This window comes from Salminus brasiliensis, chromosome 19, assembly GCF_030463535.1.
Source record: "Salminus brasiliensis chromosome 19, fSalBra1.hap2, whole genome shotgun sequence".
NCBI classification, from domain to species: domain Eukaryota; kingdom Metazoa; phylum Chordata; class Actinopteri; order Characiformes; family Bryconidae; genus Salminus; species Salminus brasiliensis.
Genome location: NC_132896.1, coordinates 25623237 through 25629951, shown reverse-complemented (window position 1 = coordinate 25629951; position 6715 = coordinate 25623237).

Genomic DNA, 6715 nt, shown 5'->3' with positions numbered 1-6715 from the left:
CAGAGAGCATTGTCATGACACGCACTGTGCATTATTGCAACAGTAGCCTGACAGCAGCAATAAATGTAATAAAAGTGTGTGCATATAGTTCCATAGTAAAGCTCCATTATAAGTGTGTGTTGCGTGTGTGTGTGTGTGTCTGCCAGAGTTCAAACAGTCAGCGTGATGTGGGGGTTTTGTGCTGATAGAGTCATCTGAACATTCAGTAGATTGTCAAGAGACTTTTACTAGGATTCATCTGTGTTTACTTTATTTGGAGAGTCTAAATTCAGATGTGTAGATGTTTACCTGAGAAAACACTGATCATCTAACAGGTCTAACACAGACAACCTTAACACCCTCAACCAGCTGTTATGGACCTGCTGCTGACACCAGTCTGGAACTGGATTTGAACTTAATAAAACTGAGATTAAAGGGCCAGAGTTAGGGTTAGAATTATACCTTGGTCTGAGGTTAAAGTTAGGATTAGGTTTTGGGTTGAGGTTATGATTAGGATTAGGTTTTGGGTTGAGATTACATTGAGGACTAGGGCCATGGTGAGGGTTAGGATTAGGTTTTGGGTTGAGATTGAGATTAATGTTAGGCCTAGGTCCAGGTTTTGGGTTGAGTTTATGGTAACGATTAGGTTTTGGGTTGAGGTTACGGTTAGGACTAGGGCCAGGATTAGGGTTAGGTTTGGGTTGAGGTTAAGATTAAGGTTAGGCCTAGGGCCAGAATGAGGGTTAGGATTAGGTTTTGGGTTGAGGTTACGGTTAGGATTAGGGTCATGGTGAGGGTTAGGATTAGGTTCTGGTTTGAGGTTAAGGTTAGAATTAGGGCCAGGATAAAAAGTAAAGGTGCACGTATTTGTCACTGTACAGTGTGGACTGTACAGTGAAATGTTTCCTCCGCATTTAACCCATCTGGTAGTGAACACACACTCACACACACACACACACATGTGTTAGGGGCAGTGAGTACACACACACACCCAGAGCGGTGGGCAGCCAACTCCAGCGCCCGGGGAGCAGAGAGGGTAAAGGGCCTTGCTCAAGGGCCCAACAGTGGCAGCTTGCCGAGCCCGGGAATTGAACCCACAACCTTGTTATCAATATCCCGGCGCTCTAACCTGAGGGTTAGGATTAGGTTTTGGGTTGAGGTTGAGGGTAGGATTGGGGCTAAGATGATGATTAGGATTAGGTTTTGGGTTGAGGTTAAGATTAGGGCTAAGATAAAGGTTAGGATTAGGTTTTGGGTTGAGGTTGAGGTTAGGATTGGGGCTAAAATTATGGTTAGGATTAGGTTTTGGGTTGAGGTTAAGGTTAAAATTAGGGCTAGGATTAGGATTAGGATTAGGTTTTGGGTTGAGGTTAAGGTTGGTGTATCAACTGTCAATCAACTCAATGTAATTACTGCATCAACAGAACATATTCAAGATATTTATCTAGTGTCTTTAGATACATCACTGCTGCTACTGCACTGATATGTAGTTCATGTGTTACTGTTAATCTGTTATTCTGCATCTACATTTACAAAAGTCCTCAAAATAAAGTGGTCCCCCAAACTCCATTACATCTACTCAGTGGAACTTTTGTCAGATTTGTCCTTTTTTGGAGTATTTTGGAGTAGTCAATTTCTCAGCCTTAAGAGAACAGAACATGTTCCTCCAAAAAGACACGACTTTTCCAACCTTTCTATTTCTGGCCATGCTTGATTACCAAGTCTAACGTCTGCAGTCCTTTGACTAAGCATATCTCTTTGATTTACGGACAGGTATTTATGATAATCGTCCTTTGTGTTGTAGATCACTTTACATCATGTCTGCAGAGAATGACCTCAGATTGTTTCCAGTGTTGTTCTCCTTCTGATCTGTGGGATTTCATTATTTTTTTAACACACAGCTGTGAAGTCACGCATTGGTTTTTAATGCATCGCTCAATTTCCCAATTAGCGTATTCATGTAGCGGTCCCTTTTTTTTTACGAAACTTTCAGAAGCTCTAAGCGTAAGGCAAGGAGACAAGGAATTCTTTGATCACCTGCACAGAGCAGTGACCGAGGGCCTTGATGAATACAAAGTTTCCAATATATATTCCATCTTGACTTCAAAAAACCTCGCGCAGATGATGAATTCTCTGTCCAGACACTTAAGCATGCAGGGAATGAAATGGGAATGCTATCAAACTCTATTCTCCGTTGCAGGGTGATTCAAAAAACACCAGTCATGGAGCTGTACCGCTGCCAAGACACCAAGACGAGAGAGGCGTTCGAGCAGACGGCGGAGAGGAGTTTGGGAATGTAATTAAAACTACACACACACACACACACACACACACACACACACATACACATACACACACTGACGGGGTTATTCCCATTCTCATGCTTTCGCACACACTCACCTCTTTATTCATATGTACAGACCTGCACTAATTCACACACACAAATGGCATCAAACACAGGGAATGTTTATCTTCATTATCTCTTTCTCTTAGTGCCTCTCTCTCTCTCTTGCTCTCTGCCTTTTTCTGTCTGCCTGTCAGTGTGTGTTTTTCTTTCACTGTCTGTCTGTCTGTCTGGCGGCCTGTGTGTCTCTGTCTCTTTCTGTCTGCCTCTGACTCTGTCTTTTCCTTCTCTCTCTATATATATGCCTCTCTGGGCCTGTTTACACCTGGCATTAACATGCCTTTTTGGTTATCGGATCACATTCGGATTTCGCTTGTGAGCATAAAAAGGCAGATGCAAAACCCCCCAAGACGCATTGTGATTGGATTATGATCAGATCACTTAAACCACATAAAGGGCAGTCTTTCCCCATCACTCTTAAGCGATGTTGGCCGGCACAGGCATCTGTTAGCTGGGGAGGTTGAGCTGGGGACCCACTGCTTTCCTCTGAGCGTGTCGGCTGCCTGGTAATGCTGTATTAATGGCAGTTTGAAAAGAGGCGGTGGCTGGCTTTGTGGGTGTGTAGGAGGACATGTATTAAGATGTGTGTATTAAGAGGTGTGAACAGGCCACCTATCGATCTCTCTCTCTACCATGCTGTTTGTGTTGTGGGACGTCTTATATAAGCATCTTTTCAACCACTTAAAAAAGACATCTAGCTTCAACTAACATCACTGACTTTTTTCAACATCACTGACTCCTCAAACCTTGTCCCAACTTTCTCACATCCTCACCACAAGATTCTGCATCATGTGGATGGATGAAGGCAAAGTAGAACTTTTGCAGTGAGTAAAGGTATTTTGGGCAAAAAAGGAGGCCAAACTTATCAAAAAGAAATCCTCTCCTTTTGAACACAGGGGTGGATCCATCATGTTTTGGCCTTGTGTTACAGTTTGTGGCATAAGTAACATTTCACTAGTAGAGGGGTAATGCAGGGTGCCAAGACATTTGCTTTAGGGGCTTTTCCTTATTTTATATTTATTTTTCCCTTATTTTGAAGTGCAAATTTCAAAATGTTGTTCAGCCCCTCCTCTGCAATCACTGTCCTGCTAAAAAAATGAAGTTTCTTTCAAGTTTTAGTTTTTTAGCAGCAGGTAGCCTTATACTAATGCCCTGTATTTTGTATGGTTCATCCACCATTTGACTGTAAGTGGCAAGGCCTCACATTCTCACAGCATGTTGCTGCCACCTCCATACTTCACTTGTGGGATGGTGTTTGTTGATGAATGGACAGTGTTAGGTTTGCATAGTATAGCATTTTGAATTTGGGATAAAATGCTCTATATTTGTCTCATCTGACCACAAACATTTCTGGTAAAGTCTAGATGTGATTGATGTGTTTCTTTCATCTATGATGACTTCTTCCTAGCAACCCTCCCATACAGGCCAGCTGAGCACAGAGCTCTCATTATGGAAGACTGGTGCACCTTTACTCCAACCCACTAAAATTCAGCCACTGTACTCTGAAAGTTTCTACAAAATGATTGTTGGCCTCTCTGTGGCTTCCTCGTAAATCCCCTACTTGCTCTGATGAGTTTAGAGAGGCGGCCTTGTCTAATGCAGTGCCTGTGTGGTAAGGTGCAGCTGCCATTTCTTTACCATTGATCCAACAGTACTCACGGAGATAATCAAACACTTGGATATTATGTAGCCTTTTCCTACTTTGTGCATGTTAATAACTTTATCTCTACTTCATTTTAAATACTCTTTTCTTGATTTTCTTAGCTTGACCAATGGTTCATAAATTAACCCAGGCATTGTAACCGCATGGTAGTAATTCAATTGCTGTAATAAAAACACTGCAAAACTCTTTGGCTGTTTGAACTTATTTCTCTCATACACGGAAAGTTGAAGGAAGAAAAAACAATTATCGCATGTCATGTTCTTCACCCCTTAACAGTTTGATTGTTAAGTTTTTGACAGAAACGTGATGACGTTATGCTGAAATGCGCTTGTGACCGCTCGGTTGAGTTGCCCATTTAGAGTAAACAGAATTGGATGCCAGTGTTAGCTCTGCATTAACACTGCACAAAATGATATCACCAGTGTCCTTCCTAAACTGAACTGTATGTGTTTTACCTTAAGATTATAGTATCTTTACTCTTTATATAATAAGAAATGAGCTAATAATACCCATTTGTCAGCCATCATGACTGAGCCTCATTAAAGAACACTGTGCATTAAATAACTATAGCTACAGATATCTAGACAGGTAAGTAGCTAAAAAAATTTGATTTTACTTTAACATGCACATAGATAAGGCTGTAATTAAAGAGATGTTTTTTTATGTGTTTTATTTAGCACAGTAAACTTGACTATATTCTAGTTCTGTTTTATTACAGTGACTGTTCTGTAATACTATTTAGTTCATGTCTAGAATTATCCTAACTGGGCAGCTGGCTGACTTGCATATCTGCAGGAACACAATTTGACCAATAAATTAGCATTTTGTTTGCAAATGTATTTCTTAGTATACTTTCTAAAGGTTGAAGAGGCTCTTTTATCTAAAAAAAAGTTAACTTTTTAAATTATTCCCAGGTTGTCAAGTCAAGTGCAAGTCAGCTGTGTGCTTGTTAGGGACTTTCATGTCTTTCATTTGCGTAAACTTGGAGCTCCAACAGGGATTGAATATACTAGCCCAAAATATCAGAGTGCTATTTACAATTCAGATGAATCCGATGACTTTTAAAAAGGTTGCACTGAACTTTTGCACTGTATATTTTATTCCGCATACACATGTGCGGGCACACACACACATCATGATCTAATAATACACTACTCCACTGCACATAATGGGGAATGGCAGAAACAAATGTAGGCCACATTTCTTTACCTAAGAGCTCCATGAGAGGTGCATTAGGGGCAGAACACTCTCAGAGACATACAGTGAAGAGAAACCAAACATCCATATCTCTATTGTACTTTTCTTTACCAGGTGACACACTTTTTCTTGAGGGGCTCTGTCAACCCTGGTCCTCTCACCCTTTCTCTGCATGACTTCTCCTCAAAGGGCTCCTCTCTCTCTGTCTGCATGATCTGTCTGGGCCTGCCTGTGCAGGCTGTTTGTGTTTCGCTTTCCTGGGTAAATGTTTTGATTAAGGCCCGGTTACTATTATGATAGTAGCGAGCACTTTGTAGTAGCGCTGTGGCGGCTGATGCGCTGATGGACGGCCCCTCCTTCCCTAGTGTGCTAGCAAGATGCTCTCTCTGCATTCTGGGGAACATTTGGGGGAGCATACACTACTATGCTACTGTCAAAAGTTTAGAATAGCCACTCATTCCCCAACCTTGGAGCAGACACATGTATAATATGAGAATATGATGCTAATATTCAACAGGAGGGGTGGCTGACTCATTACAGGTAACAGGCCACATTACATCCAGTCCAATGTTAAGGGGACCAGGCAGAGAAACATGAAGTTCTTTGGTAGTTAATGAAGAATTAAATATCTTTAGCACATTTTGGCCAAAGTGTGGCGCTAGTGGAAGCAGTGGCTGGCTACCTGATATCAGACAACTGGGCCACTGACTGACTTCCACCAAGTTTTGCTCTACATACAACCTTTGTCAGAGCTATGATACAATAACTTCTTCTAATAAGCCTGTCAGTGTTTATTTTAACCCTGCAGGTTCTTACAGTGCATTAACTGTGCTAGCTAACAATTCTTTAGAACATCAGGTTCTATCTTAGTGAGGCAGTAAAAAATCCAAACAGTGTGGGACACAAACTGTGCCTTTTTATTAGTTTGTACATTACAATAAACCCAGCTCTTACTGAATTAGAACTCAACTGTTTGGGAAAAGTCTCGCCCCCAAATACAGATTTGAGTCTCTGATGTCCGGCCCCGGCTGAAATTGACTCTGTGTTGCCCTGCCCCCTCCGGCTGAAATGGAGACTCTGATTGGTTTTGCCTCTATGAGTTTGGCTATTTGCTGTCCTGCCCCAGCTGAAATAATCAATAGAGATTCTGATTGGTTCTGCCTCTCTGAGTTTGACTCTCTGTTGTCCCGCCCCAGCTGAAATAGAGATTCTGATTGGTTCTGCCTCTCTGAGTTTGACTCTCTGTTGTCCCGCCCCAGCTGAAATAGAGATTCTGATTGGTTCTGCCTCAAATTTGACTCTCTGTTGTCCCGTCCTCAGCTGGAAAAGATTGGTTTTGCCTCTGAGTTTGACTCCCTGTTGTCCCGCCCCCAGCTCAAATGAAGACTCTGCCTCTCTGAGTTTGACTGTATATTGTACCGTCTCCAGCTGAAATACAGATGCTGATTGGTTCTGCCTCTCTGAGTTTGACT